The sequence below is a fragment of the Pongo abelii genome, chromosome 15, assembly GCF_028885655.2.
Source record: "Pongo abelii isolate AG06213 chromosome 15, NHGRI_mPonAbe1-v2.0_pri, whole genome shotgun sequence".
Lineage (NCBI taxonomy): Eukaryota > Metazoa > Chordata > Mammalia > Primates > Hominidae > Pongo > Pongo abelii.
The window spans coordinates 37711398-37727058 of record NC_072000.2 but is presented as its reverse complement, the minus strand read 5'-3'; the positions used below and the strand labels follow the sequence as shown (position 1 = coordinate 37727058).

The following is a 15661-nucleotide window of genomic DNA, read 5'->3' as shown; positions in this document are numbered from 1 at the left end:
CCTTCCTGAACCAATACAGGAGGCAACTCAGAAGAGCGTGGCTGTGATAACTGATGCCACATGCAGCCTGGCAGGATAAACACTGCCTGGGAATCAGATGCTGTTTTCCTGGCCTCTCTCAGGTACTGGGGCCCAGTGGGGAGGTGATTTCTCTCATGACAGACACACCCCAGGCTGTCCTCTATTAGTCACAGCACATGCTTAACTCTGTTTGGTTATGTTCCCCTGACGTTCTGCACGTCCCACCATCCAGCAGTGTGTGTTTACCCCTCCCCACAGCTAGTTGGACTAAACAACATCTCTCGTGCAACACGTTCTAAAGGAGCAGCTGGGAATCAGGTTTAAATCTTGGATTTTCAGCATAACTGAGTTAAAAATCCCTGAGACATTTTTTGTCTATGGGTGCCAGGGAGGGAAAGCAAACAAGAGAGAAAGAAGGAATTCTTAGTGTGTTTGACTTAAAAGCTCGGTCGGCTTTTTCAGAAGGCACTGGTGTGTCAGGCTAATTTTTTAAATGTAAGAGAATCCTGTTTGGGGCTTTCAGTGGGTAGTTTTAGCTATTAAGAAACAAAAACACCACTGTTTTTTTTTTAAGTGGGGGAGGGTGGGCTTCTCCAAACAACAGTTCCTAGTCAAACTCTTGCAGAATGTCAATTTCAAGCTCAGTCCCACCTCACTGAGAGACACAGGCTTTCATTCTTTTCCTACACAGCTATTTAACCCTTTACTAGGGTAAAGGATAGTTATAGGATAAGAAAAAAAAAATCTCCTCTTTAAAACAGGATCTATCTGTTATCAAAAGATCCCACTTCCTGATCGACACCTAACCACCATTTACTGGGGGATCCCTGGGGGGGGCCACTGTACTAAGTGCTTTGCATATATTATCTATTCTGTTCCCCCAGCACCACTGTTATCCCCATTTCACAGAAGAGGAAACAGAGAGTCAGAGAAACTGAGTAATTTGCCCTAAATTGTAGTCATTGGCTACTCGAGCCTAGGTCTGAGTAACTACAAAGCCTCGAATCTTGACCAATACATTGAGCTGCTCCAAAAGAGGGCAACACCTGTGAAAGGGTCCTCCACAGAGGCTGAGAATAGTAGACATTCATAGATATAAGGTGGATATGGTTTCCATTTCCACCTTTACCATTTACTTGCTGCGTGGAATTCAATGACTCAGTTAATTTTCAGAATTGTAGGTGACCCACTTGTACAGCATGGATGGTTCCCTGTCCTCAAGGGTTCTACTATCATCTGGTGTTTCCCCCTCAGGCACCAACCAGAATGCCATATTTTAGGGAGGGTAAGGATTGAAAGAAGAACCTGCAAAGCATGGGCGCCAGCAGCCTCATGCTCAGGACAGCCCTGGTCTGGAAACCCTGGCCAGCCATGGTATTCCAGAGGCACCCAGCCCACCCCAGGGTGGGGTTAGAGCAGAGGGGTCTTGGGCAGCTTGCTCCATTCTCTGTTGTGACCAAAGATTGTGGGTGTACAAGCATAGCCTCACCCGAGACATGCTCTCCAGGCCCATCCCTTTTATACCTTTATCATAGCACTTAACCTGCAAGGTTGTAATTATTTTTAATTTGAATATTCAGAAAAGTACAAATGAAAAACTAATGATTACTCATATTCCAGCAACCCACAATTAGCCAGTGTTGACATGTTTGCTTTTAGTTTTATTTTATATCTATTTCTTAAAATAAAAAACTGCATGATATATAAGCACATTGTTCTTTGAAACAATTATTACAATATGAGAATAAGCTAAATTCCTATGACCACCATTTCAAATCTGAATTCCTCCCTTTCCATTCAAAGACAGCTTTAAGTTTGGTGTGTATTTTTCCAGCATATATATATATATATATGGGATTTTTTGTGTGTATGTACATTTTCTTCCTATAAATGGCATCATGCTGCATGTATCATTTTGCAACTTGCTGTTTTTCATTCAATATACTTTTGAGATTTTGATACACATAGATGCAGCTTATCCCTTTTAATAGCTGTAATAGTACTCCACTGTATGAACGTACCACATTTATAGATAAGTGCATTTGAATTTTCCATTTTTTCCTATTATGAACTATGCTAAAATAGACATCACTCATACTCAGGACCACCACACTGCACAGTTCCAGAAAGCTCCATTCACTCCTATGAACGTGTCTTCTAGAGTTGTACACAGCATACAGCCTGCTCTGCTGTGCTTGGCAGCCCCTGCCTGTATCTCCTCCATTTATTCTTTTAACAATATTTATTCAGTGCCTACTGAATTCCAGTGCTCTGCTTGTATTAATGTATTTAGACCTCTGAAATGTCCTAAAAAGTAAGTCATTTTCACCATTTTTATTTTCCAAAACAAGAAAGTGAGGACAGATGGGGGTACTCACTTGGCTAAGATCACACGGTCTGTAAATTGCAGAGCCAGCATCAGAACCTGCACAGCCTGGTTCCCAAGTCTGGGTGCTGAACCATCATACTAAGTCTTCCTTATGTTTCACTGTCTACTTAGTTAATATCTCCCACTGATCTGTAATCCTGAGAGCAGGGACCACGGGGAGCCACTTATTTTGCGTCACTGGTGCTCAAATAGTGCCTTATCTCCATGACAGACCCAATAACGTTCCGTCAGTCACTTTACTCATTACTGCAAGCTCCTTTCCTAATCAACGTTTCCTCTGTCCCTTCCCCTTGTATCTCTTTCCCTTCATAAGCACCCACCTCGTCTCCCTCTCCACGACATTCCAACCCCTGAGCAAGGCTTTGAAAAAGTGACATAGGCACATCACAGATGTGCCTTTGGCTCTAATTTGTGAAAGAACATTTTACCGAGGGGCAAAGGAGGACTTGGAATTTTTTCCTGCCCCCAGGAGGCCCAGACTTGCAACCCTGTAGGTCTAGAACTTAAGCGGAGGTCCTGCTGTGTTCACACATTTAGTAGAGAGTACTTCTAATTCCGTCATTCAGCTGTCAGGCACGTAGGCCACTTCCTTTTATGAAGCTGGTTGTCCTAACTAAACAGGTGCAGATTTGAGGAAATGCAGAGCGACTGGAATGATAAGTCCCACTGCATGTGAGATTAGGTTGATAGAGGACTCGAGTCCCACCCGCCCTTTACTGGCTTTAGTCTCCCCCGTCCGCCCTGGGCGCCACCCGCCGAGGCTGGGCTCTCGCAGCTACATCTCCATCTACCTGCATGACAGCTGCGGGGGCCGGGGGCAACTAAGTCGGGACAAACGTGAGCGAGCGCGTGTGTGCTTCAAAGAAAGGAAACGCAAGGGACAAGGAGAAGGTCGAGCTCCGGCTGAGGAAGAATCACGGGCCGGGCTCGGTCTTGCCCGTCACCCTCGCGCCCCTCCTTCCGGGCGGGCAGGCACCGATGGGGACTCCGCCGAGGGAAGGCGAGACCCACGCCCACGTGGCTTTCGAAGGGGACAACCTGGGGCGTGGGGACACTGCAGGGCACAGGGCGCCCGCGAGTGGAATCACCTAGGCGCCCCCTCCCGGGGTCGGTACGTGCGGGCTGCCGGCGCTGCGCGCGGGAGCCCTCCCTCGGTCCGGGGCTGCGCTGGAACGCGCTGACTCACGCTTGCGCTACGTGAGCTGCGAGCCTGCCGGGCGGGGCTGGCTGTCCAGCCCCGGCCGCCGCCCGCCGCGCAGTGAGTTACCGACTACCTTCGGGGCGGCCGCGGGCGCAGGCACAGTGCGTGTGGCTCGGTGTCCGCCGCGGCGCGCCCTGGCGGGACTTCACCCCGCGCCCCGCCGCCCGCTCGCTAAGGCTGCCCGCCGGGCATTTTTGATCATTTCGATTGTCCCTCCGGCTCGAAAGCTGCAGAGGAGCTGGGATCTTGCATCCGAAGCGAGGGCACCAGCCGGTATCTGCTAGGCAGGAGCGGCCAGAGTCGCGTTAGGGCGGCCTTGGGCAGGGCGCTTCGGTTTGGCCTCTCTTTGGCTCCTGGGGGAGCCTGCGGAGGCCCAGGGCCGGTCTCTGGCTCTGCACTTGATGGCCTCCTATCTAGGGGAAGGGCCAATTAGTATCCCACCCGCTCCCTCGCCATTGTAGCTCAGTTCATCCCCAAAGAACCCCGTGGAGTGGCAAGGGCAGGCATCATCCAATCCATTTGGCAGAGGACATCAAAGCTGAGGTTCAGGTATTCATCTGTTGACAATGATGAGGATGTTTCATCATAACTTTTCTATCTAGAACTTAGCTCTCAGTTTATCAGTTCTAGTGCTAACGTGGCCTGTTTTAGCGGTGTCTCCCATTCTGTGTTCTCTGGAAAGACAAGTTAAAGGGGAAAGTTTGTATTAACAGGTGTCACGTCTTCCCACTCTCGCCATACCCCTGTACCTTCTGGTAGATTTAAATGGACACAACTGTGCTTATAAAACCAATAACTGGCCAGTCTTCCTCAGGTCCATTCAAGACCATTTGAGTGGGTCCTTGGGTGCCATGGACAGAAATCTTGTGGGGACATGGATGAGGGGGGCCTCCAGCCCCTGAGGACTGTCAAGGCCAGGGTCTTGGGGAAGGGCAGCCGAGCTTCATATTGTCCCTACTTAGCCACTTGTCAGGGTTGCTGTGAGGCTCTGGATGAAAATACATGGAGTTTCCATAACTACCGTGGCCCACAGAAATGACACATGAGATTCTTTTCCTTGGTCGTAGGATACTGGGGACGGGGGCAGTGAGAGGCACTGTCCACCTCAGAAAAATCTGTATCACTCTTGTTTGCTCATCTTGAGGAAGCCATGGAGAGCACAGTTTCTATGGAGTCAGCAGAAACAAAAATGAGATTAATTCACATGTAAATTCTGCCTTTAGATACAGAGACCTAAGTTATAGGATCTTGACTGTATACACAGTTAAGCCATTTGTAGAGTTTTCCCTATTTGTGGGTAGTTTTTGTTCTGATTTTTTTTTTCAGAGGGGATGTTTGCCAAATTCTTTCTAGATTATAAAATTAATACAAACTCTCATAAAAGTGAATAAACTAAAATATAAAGAAGAAAAAAAAATCCTGTAATACAACATTCATACACCAATAAAATGTTAGCATTTGAGGTATATTTCTTTCCAAGTATTTCATTTTGTTTTATTTTATTTTATTTTATTTTTGAGACAGGGTCTTGCTTTGTTGCCCAGGCTGGAATGCAGTGGTGTGATTACAGCTCACTGTAGCCTTGACCTCCTGGGCTCAAGTCATCCTCTCACCTCAGCCTGCGGAGTAGCTGGGACTACAGGTGCATATCATCATGCTCAGCTAATTTTTGTATTTTTTGTAGAGACAGGGTGTCACCACGTTAGCCAGCCAGTCTCAAACTCCTGGACTCAAGCAATCTGCCTGCCTTGGCCTCCCAAAGAGCTGGGATTACGGATGTGACCCACCATGATCAGCCACCAAGTATTTTAAAAGTTTATTTTATATAATGTCTAATATAATTGAGGCCACATTCTATGTCTTGAAAATATTATTTGCCTTGCTTAATATTATGTCGTACACATGTCCCATGTCATTAAACCTTTTATAGTCAATTTATGAATGTATTATGTGTTTTTTAAGCAATTCCCTTACTGTTGGAAATTTAGGTTGTCTCTATTTTTGGCCTAAGCAATACTCCAGTGAATATATTTGTGTATAAATATTTGACCAGCTTATTATCTCCTTAACATAAGCTTCCTAAAGTGAAATTTTTAGGTTTAATAATATAAACATTTTCATGACAAGATCACATTACTTGGTGGCAATTTCCATGAAGACAGGAACTATCTCTGCCTGCTTTAGTGCTGTATTACCAGTGTCCAGCGTGGAGATGGTTCTTAGTGTGCATGTTTTGTTTGTTTGTTTTTTGAGACGGAGTCTCACCCTGTTGCCCAGGCTGGAGTGCAGTGGTGAGATCTCAGCTCACTGCAACCTCCGCTTCCTGGGTTCAAGAGATTTTCCTGCCTCAGCCTCCCGAGTAGCTGGGATTACAGGCTCGTACAACCATGCCTGGCCAATTTTTTTTTGTATTTTTAGTAGAGATGGGATTTCACCATGTTGGCCAGGCTGGTCATGAACTCCTGATCTCAAGTGATCTGCCCGCCTGGGCCTCCCAAAGTACTGGATTACAGGTGTGAACCACCGTGCCCAGCCTTAATGTGCATTGTTGAATGAGTGAAGAAAACAAGGAAGAAATTTCCCTTCTTGCTTAGGAAATCTCAAAACTAAAGACTGTTTTATCCCAGCTGGTTCTAACCTGCTGAAGCTGACCATGAACTTTAAGGAACCTCCCGGGCCCCACCCACACACAGGACCTGATTGAAAACTCTTTCCTGACCAAAGACAGTGACACTTGTTTAAATGACTGACTGTCTAGAATGCTAGTTGTCAGTGCTTAATTAGAATAATTATCAGGCACTTCTCTCCAGCACTTAAAAAGCAACCCCTGACATTTCCCTAACAGGGATACATTGCAAATTTCTGTTTTGGTTTGTGTTCCCTTGCCTGGTAAATTAGTAGACTCAGCTGTGATGAAACAACAACAACAACGACAACAACAACAACAACAACAAACCTCTAGTCTTATTCTTTGACAAATGAATATTGCCAAAATGAAATACATAAAAGTTGTAGCAATCTGCAGTTCCACCATCAGTTTATATCTCACTGCTCTTTTGGTGCAATGTGTCTTGTCTTAACCTTTGTTATTTAATGGATTAAAATGTGGGATAATATTTTGCCTATTAAATGAGGTAGACTGACCTTTTTTTTTTTTTTTGAGACAGAGTTTTGCTCTCGTTGCCCAGGCTGGAGTGCAATGGGGCAATCTCAGCTCACCACAACCTCTGCCCCCCGGGTTCAAGTGATTCTCTTGCCTCAGCCTCCCGAATAGCTGGGATTACAGGCACACACCACCACACTCAGCTAATTTTGTATTTTCAGTAGAGACGGGGGTTCTCCATGTTGGTCAGGCTGGTCTCAAACTCCCGACCTCAGGTGATCCACCTGCCTCGGCCTCCCAAAGTGCTGAGATTACAGGAGTGAGCCACTGTGCCTGGCCGACTGAACTTTTAAATACAGATGTGATGATTTACATTTTTTCTTATCTATTGAGATCTTAGTGATTTTCTTATTAGTCTGTATGACCCTTTTATACACTAAGAATATTGCAGAGTAAATTCTTCATAATACTTTTAAAGTGAATCCCAGCCAGGAAGATCTTCCTGCAACACATAATTTTGATGTATTAAATTTTTGAAGCAATTGTGCATTTAAATTACTGCTGGAGGTGTTCTAAGATGGAACGGGTAGTTTAGAGCTACTGGAAATACCTAAGTAGAGACTGTTTGATCCCTTGGGAGGGATTGAAAATATGATGAGAGGTTGGACCAGTGCTCTTTTGGTTCCCTTACAACCTTGAGATTTTGTGATTCCATAACCTGTCCAAAAATAAAAGGCTAATAAGGTTTTCTTTTTGGAGGGGGGTGGTAATTTTCTTTCTATTAATACTCTGTAAGATTGACAGGCTCCTACAGAAGTCTAACAACTAAGAGAACCAAAGGATGATTTTCTGAAGCTACTGCCTTTATTTACACTTTTAAAAAGCCCAGGGTGGTTGAAGAGTGTGAATGTGCTTTGCCTTGCAGCTGTATCCTGGCCCTTTAGAATTTGTTTCAAAAGAAAACATGTATTTCCACTGGAAGTTTTTAGAACATTGATTTTGCAAACTTTTTCTAATTTCACTTTTGGTTTCTTCTGTGTAGTAAAATCTGTAAACTTATATTTTGCATATTTATTCTTTGTCAAGTATCTGTTGTTGTAGATTATTACATATTTACATACACACAGCAATGCATACTTGTACACGAAAACCATGTATACTCTATTTTATGGATAATTTAAGGGATTTTTTTTTAAGTGACTGCTTTCAGTTATGTGCTAACTTTGGAAACTACCACCAACATAAAAATCTGCTCTACTGAGGTATCCGCCTAGATTTTTATTGTGGAAGTGCTTGATTCCTGTGTCTTGACACTTAGCATAAATGACATAGAGCTCATTTTACATCTATTGTGTAATGTGAGAGCTATCTGTGTTCTGACAGCTCCTGTATTTCCCTTATTGGAATGTTCATTGTTCATTTGTAACTGCATATTTAATCTTTAGTCTCCTATATAGGCTACAAGTTTTGGGGGGCCATGGGGAGCAAGGGGACCTGATCCTCTGATATCCCCAGAGTTTAGTGCTTGGCATTCTATAAAATCTCTGTTCAATTGAATTGAATGTAATAAATTACATGTAAAAACTAGATAGGAAAAAGTGCAAGAGGCTGTGGACTTAGTGTGAGGTCAGAAAGCTGGCTGAAAAACTAAATGATCTGAGCACCTCCTAGAAGCTGGGCACTTAGCTGGCGTATCACATGCCTTATCTTACTGAATCCTCACAACTTTATTTTGAGAGTTTTTCTGTTTCTGTTTTGTTTTTACAGAGGAGGAATCCATGGTTCAGAAAGGTCAATGAACTTTGTCAACTGGTAAATGGTAGGACTGGGAGTTGCTCTGAGTTTATGGTGGCTTGAAAATCCAGGCTCTTTTCTCTTGAGTAGGATGCCTGCAGTATGTAGTCTAGTCTTGACTGAAGCGGAATTGGGGAAGGAAGATGTGGCTTTAGGAAAGGACCTGGCTCCATCAACTTAGTTGAATTTTGTCTTTGTAATCGCTCGTCTCCACACCCTTTCCACTTCTCCACGCCCTCAGCTTTACTCCCTTCACCCTGTCGAGAGTCCAGTGCTCTCATGATGCCTCCCCTCCTTACAGTGCGAGCTTCTGACCTTCTCTTCTAAACAAGCCTCAAACTCTGTCCTCCCTATCCAGCTATAGTCACTAGTATTCTACTTCTATTTAATCTAATAAACTCTTCTGGGGAGAAAAATGAGATAATTGTTGTAATGTTTCTCATCCTTCTCATGCGCTTTTTTCTTTCCTTTTTTTTTTTTTTTTTTTTGAGACAGAATCTCGCTCTGTCACCCAGGCTGGAGTGCGGTGGCGCAATCTCAGTTCAAGTAATTCTTGTGCCTCAGCCTCCCAGGTAGCTGGGATTACAGGCATGCGCCACCACACCTGGCTAATTTATGTATTTTTAGTAGAGACGGGGTTTCACCATGTTGCCCAGGCTGGTCTTGAACTCTTGGCCTCAAGTAATCCGCCGGCCTCGGCCTCCCAAAGTGCTAGGAAATCAGGTGTGAGCCACCGTGCCTGACCTCATGTGCTCTTTTTAAATACAGATGCTTGCTGTGGGACTTTTAAGTTTGCTAGGGGAGCATTTGGGCAACAGGATAATTTGTCTCTTCAAATAAAATCATAGCAGGCAGCTACTTACTATCAAGGCACAAATGACTCTCAGATCTCAGGGACAATAATAAGGGCTAGCATTTCATTCACTGAATACTTTCATGTGAAGGGCTACTGTGTGCTGGTGACTGTTCTAGGTGCTTTGTGTATATTAATTCGGTTAATCCTTCTAATATCCCAATGAGGGAGGTACTAATGTTGCTCATACAGTTGGTGAGGGGAGAGTTGGGGCTGGGAAAGGGGCTAAGAGAAAAAGGGAAGCTTTTAACAGTGGCTTAGGAATTTGACTGGAGATGAAACAAAAAATCAGGTTAGCCAGTGAACTGTTTCTAAATCCATTAAATAAAGACCTAGTTTAGACTAATGAGAGTAAGGAAGAATTTGTGTGAGTGCTTGCGCCAAGCGGGCAGCTGCCAATTGTTGAAGCAGGGCCTGCTCAAGTGTGTGCCCCGAGGAGCAGGAGGACCACTGGAGGGATCTGCTGCTCTGTGGTTCATTACAGGTAGTTTATTATTGGGTAGAACTGGCCGGAAGCTCAGCCAGCCAGGAGGGAGTGCAGAAGAGGAGTCTGCCAAGGGATATTGTGGGGGAAGGTTCCAGGCTGGGAGAGTGAGCCAGAGGCAGGGAGGAAATGAGCTTTTCCTGTTGGGTGGATTCCATCCACATGGAAATCCAAGTATGGGTCTCTAAGAGTGGGAGTGTTGCAGGAGAGGGCCTGGTTTTGACTGGGAATCCCAAAGCCAGGGCTGCTCCTGAAGTGAGTGGGTGTGGATTCCTGGGAAGTCTCCTCATCATTACAAAGCATTTACTGTGTTCTAAGCTGTATTAATTTATCATGAAGGAGTGTTTCTGGAAATGAGATTCATTTTCTGGGTGAGTGGCTGAAGCAGGCAGCATGCTATGATCAACAAGGTGATCAACTGTCCTGATTTGCCTGGGACTGTCCTAACTTTTGCAATAAAATTCAGTCCCCCCTTCAGAGTACCCTGGACTCGGCTCACATGCCAGATCCCTGTAAAGGCCTTTCCTGACCATTATCTGAGATACTATCCTACCCTGTCCCCAGTGCTCACATGCTATTCCCTTCAGAAGTACTTTCTCCATAACACTTACCCTTCCTTGCAGTCATCTTGCTTATTGGTTTATTGTCTCTTATCCAAAACTAGAATATAAGCTCCAGGAAGGCAGGGACTTTGGCTTTTCACTATTGTATTCCCAGTGCTTAGAACAGGGCCAGGCACACAGAAGGTGCTCGTTGTATGGTTGTTGAGTGAGTAATTTTTTTTTTTTTTTTTTAGTTTCAAGCACTGTGCTCAGCTCTGGATATACAATGGTGAGAAAAATCAGAAATGGTCTTTGTACTCATGAAGCATAGTGGAGGAGAAATACATTAATAACATATTTCCACCTACACAAGTAAAATTATACCTGGGATGAAGGAACGGCTGAAGAGGGGCCTGAAGGAGAGGTGCCGATGCTATGAGAAGATATGATGCTGGGTGGAGTCGGGGCCCTGGGGCCAGTGAAGGCTTGTCTAAGGAAGTAATGATTGAGTTGAGTCTAAAGGATGAAGAAGAAAAGGCTTTCTAGGAAGCAGGAACTGCACATGCAAATGCCCTGCAGCAGGATGGAGCAGGAGTGTTTGGAATCCACAAGCAGGCCCTGTGGTTGCAGTGCCCAGAGCAAGATGACTCATGACGCTGAGGGGAAAGGCCGAGGGGCAGGCACAGCCAGGCCACTCAGGACCTTGTACATTGGAGACCTTGCTGAAGATTTGGCTGTTTTTCCTAAGAACGGTGAGAAATCACTGAAGGGTTTAAAGTGTGTGTGTGTGTTGGTTGGGGGTGGTGGGGGCAATCAGTCTTTGACGTGGCTGTTCCGTAGACTACCAGGGTTCCTCCATCCAAGTGGCTAAATGGTTAAAATAGTTAAAATTAATTAGGGAAAGGACAATGAAAATATTAACAATTACAAAAGGTAGCTCTTATAGTCTTAGTTCTCTTCTGTCTGCTGATGGAATAAATGTAGTATTAAAGACAGAAGAGTGGGGGGCAAAATTTATGGCCAAATAGATTTTTGAGGAATCTTTCTAGAAGTTGGTACTCAATAAAGAACATAAACTGCAAAGCCAGTGTATTTAAAGCACTCTTCTAGGCTCTGTGGGCAGAAAAAAAGGAAACCACAAGAATGTTCTTCCCCCTTAGGGAGCTTAGATGTTAAATGAGAGAGCACAGGACAGACCCAGGAACATGTTCAACAAGTACTGCTGCTGAGATATCCAGACAGATGGTAATATGCAACCTTCCCTGAGCAAAGTCCATGTCTGAATCATTTTTTTTTTTATTATTATACTTTAAGTTTTAGGGTACATGTATACAATGTGCAGGTTAGTTACATATGTATACATGTGCCATGCTGGTGCGCTGCACCCACTAACTCGTCATCTATCATTAGCTATATCTCCCAATGCTATCCCTCCCCCCTGCCCCCACCCCACAACAGTCCCCAGAGTGTGATGTTCCCTTCCTGTGTCCATGTGTTCTCGTTGTTCAATTCCCATCTATGAGTGAGAATATGTGGTGTTTGGTTTTTTGTTCTTGCAATAGTTTACTGAGAATGATGATTTCCAGTTTCATCCATGTCCCTACAAAGGACATGAACTCATCATTTTTTATGGCTGCATAGTATTCCATCATGTATATGTGCCACATTTTCTTAATCCGGTCTATCATTGTTGGACATTTGGGTTGGTTCCAAGTCTTTGCTATTGTGAATAGTGCCACAATAAACATACGTGTGCATGTGTCTTTATAGCAGCATGATTTATAGTCCTTTGGGTATATACCCAGTAATGGGATGGCTGGGTCAAATGGAATTTCTAGTTCTAGATCCCTGAGGAATCGCCACACTGAATTCCACAATGGTTGAACTAGTTTACAGTCCCACCAACAGTGTAAAAGTGTTCCTATTTCTCCACATCCTCTCCAGCACCAGTTGTTTCCTGACTTTTTAATGATTGCCATTCTAACTGGTGTGAGATGGTATCTCATTGTGGTTTTGATTTGCATTTGATGGCCAGTGATGGTGAGCATTTTTTCATGTGTTTTTTGGCTGCATAAATGTCTTCTTTTGAGAAGTGTCTGTTCGTGTCCTTTGCCCACTTTTTGATGGGATTGTTTGCTTTTTTCTTGTAAATTTGTTTGAGTTCACTGTAGATTCTGGATATTAGCCCTTTGTCAAAAGAGGGAATCCTCCCTAACTCATTTTATGAGGCCAGCATCATCCTGATACCAAAGCTGGGCAGAGAAACAACCAAAAAAGAGAATTTTAGACCAATATCCTTGATGAACATTGATGCAAAAATCCTCAATAAAATACTGGCAAATCGAATCCAGCAGCACATCAAAAAGCTTATCCACCATGATCAAGTGGGCTTCATCCCTGGGATGCAAGGCTGGTTCAATATACGCAAATCAATAAACGTAATCCAGCATATAAACAGCATATAAACAGAACCAAAGACAAAAACCACATGATTATCTCAATAGATGCAGAAAAGGCCTTTGACAAAATTCAACAACCCTTCATACTAAAAACTCTCAATAAATTAGGTATTGATGGGACGTATCTCAAAATAATAAGAGCTATCTATGACAAACCCACAGCCAATATCATACTGAATGGGCAAAAACTGGAAGCATTCCCTTTGAAAACCGGCACAAGACAGGGATGCCCTCTCTCACCAGTCCTATTCAACATAGTGTTGGAAGTTCTGGCCAGGGCAATTAGGCAGGAGAAGGAAATAAAGGGTATTCAATTAGGAAAAGAGGAAGTCAAATTGTCCCTGTTTGCAGATGACATGATTGTATATCTAGAAAACCCCATCATCTCAGCCCAAAATCTCCTTAAGCTGATAAGCAACTTCAGCAAAGTCTCAGGATATAAAATCAATGTACAAAAATCACAAGCATTCTTATACACCAATAACAGACAAACAGAGAGCCAAATCATGAGTGAACTCCCATTCACAATTTCTTCAAAGAGAATAAAATACCTAGGAATCCAACTTACAAGGGATGTGAAGGACCTCTTCAAGGAGAACTACAAACCGCTGCTCAATGAAATAAAAGAGGATACAAACAAATAGAAGAACATTCCATACTCATGGGTAGGAAGAATCAATATCATGAAAATGGCCATACTGCCCAAGGTAATTTATAGATTCAATGCCATCCCCATCAAGCTACCGGTGACTTTCTTCACAGAATTGGAAAACTACTTTAAAGTTCATATGGAACCAAAAAAGAGCCCGCATCACCAAATCAATCCTAAACCAAAAGAACAAAGCTGGAGGCATCACGCTACCTGACTTCAAACTATACTACAAGGCTACAGTAACCAAAACAGCATGGTACTGGTACCAAAACAGAGATATAGATCAATGGAACAGAACAGAGCCCCCAGAAATAATGCCGCATATCTACAACCATCTGATCTTTGACAAACCTGAGAAAAACAAGCAATGGGGAAAGGATTCCCTATTTAATAAATGGTGCTGGGAAAACTGGCTAGCCATATGTAGAAAGCTGAAACTGGATCCCTTCCTTACACCTTATACAAAAATCAATTCAAGATGGATTAAAGACTAAAATGTTAGACCTAAAACCATAAAAACCCTGGAAGAAAACCTAGGCATTACCATTCAGGACATAGGCATGGGCAAGGACTTCATGTCTAAAACACCAAAAGCAATGGCAACAAAAGCCAAAATTGACAAATGGGATCTAATTAAACTAAAGAGCTTCTGCACAGCAAAAGAAACTACCATCAGAGTGAACAGGCAACCTACAAAATGGGAGAAAATTTTTGCAACCTACTCGTCTGAATAATTTCTGTTCCTCCCACAGATGTTAGCCAAGTGCCTTGCCCACAAGATGCGCCAAATGAATGAAGCTGAGCCTGGTCGCCTCAGGAGAGGAAAGCAATTAGTCGGTAGGTAAGTCAGGTCTCTAGTGATGCTTCCATTATAAAAAGTCCTTTTAACAGAATGTAAACTCCATGAAGACAGAACTTTGTGTCCATTTTTTGGTTGTTCATTGGTGTGTCTTCAATGCCTAGTACCTTGTCGTTCAATAGTATTTGTTGAGTAAATGAATTTGTTAGCTTAAGTTAGAGCATTTGGAATGATCAGAGGACTTCGTGAGGAATTGGTTAAGTAAATTAATTTTCCCTCCATATGATGGGGGTACTATTCAGCATGTAGAGCATGTCGTGGAAGAAGGCTTACTGATGAGGCAGTGTAGTGAAAGAACAGGGTGTGGAGGCCAAGTGCCTGCAGCAGAAGCCTGGTTCTGCCACTCCCTAGCTATGTGACTTTGGGGAGCTTATTTATTTAATCTCTGTGTAATGCAGTTTCCTCAACTGTAAAATGGGTATAATAGTGTATATCTCCAAAGTCTTTTTTTTTTTTTGAGACGGAGTCTCGCTCTGTCACCCCAGGCTGGAGTGCAGTGGCATTCACGCCATTCTCCTGCCTCAGCCTCCTGAGTAGCTAGGACTACAGGCGCCCGCCACCACACCCGGCTAATTTTTTTGTCTTTTTAGGAGAGACGGGGTTTCACCATGTTAGCCAGGATGGTCTCGATCTCCTGATCTCATGATCCGCCTGCCTCGGCCTCCCGAAGTGCTGGGATTTACAGGCGTAAGCCACCACGCCTGGCCACATATATTGACTTTTTAAATCCTCACAACAACTCTATGAAGTAGGTATTATCATGATCCCCATTTTATAGTAAGTGATACATAACAGTAATTTCCTTGAATGTGATGGGTAGAAATTGGAGGGTTTTGAGGAGAGGAGTGACATGATCTAATGTATAGTTGAACACAATCACTGCTTCTGCTATTTGAAAACAGACTGAGGAGAGTGGAAGGGAGTGAGGGCAGAACCAAGGATACCACTTAGGAAACTCCAGCAAGAATCTAGGTGAGATTTCATGTTGCCTTGCCTCAGGGCAGTAGTTGGTGATGCAAAAACAATCCAATTTACGTTATCTTTTGAAGACAGAACTCAAAGTTTGCTGATGGAATGGAAGGATGGGAGGTATGAAAGAGATGAGTCATGAATGACTCTACGATTTTGGATCCAATCAACCAGAGGGATGAAATTGCCATGAACTAAACTAGGAAAGACTGCAGGCGAGCAGGTTTAGAATGTATAGTTTGAGGTGCATATTTGGCACCCAAGTTGAGATGATGAATAGGCTGGTAGAAGTATGAGCTTGGAATTCAGAGAATCCTGGGCTGGAGATATGAATG

The 15661-nt window shown here is 43.7% G+C and overlaps 1 long non-coding RNA gene across 1 annotated transcript; it reads left to right on the top strand.

Moving 5' to 3' along the window:
• The first annotated feature begins 3670 nt into the window (after positions 1 to 3670).
• On the top strand, positions 3671 to 14695 carry LOC129049744 (uncharacterized). Its single transcript, XR_008513036.2, has 3 exons — positions 3671 to 4160; positions 10642 to 11139; positions 14251 to 14695. It is a non-coding gene; the product is annotated as an uncharacterized LOC129049744 (long non-coding RNA).
• The last annotated feature ends 966 nt before the right edge of the window (positions 14696 to 15661 follow it).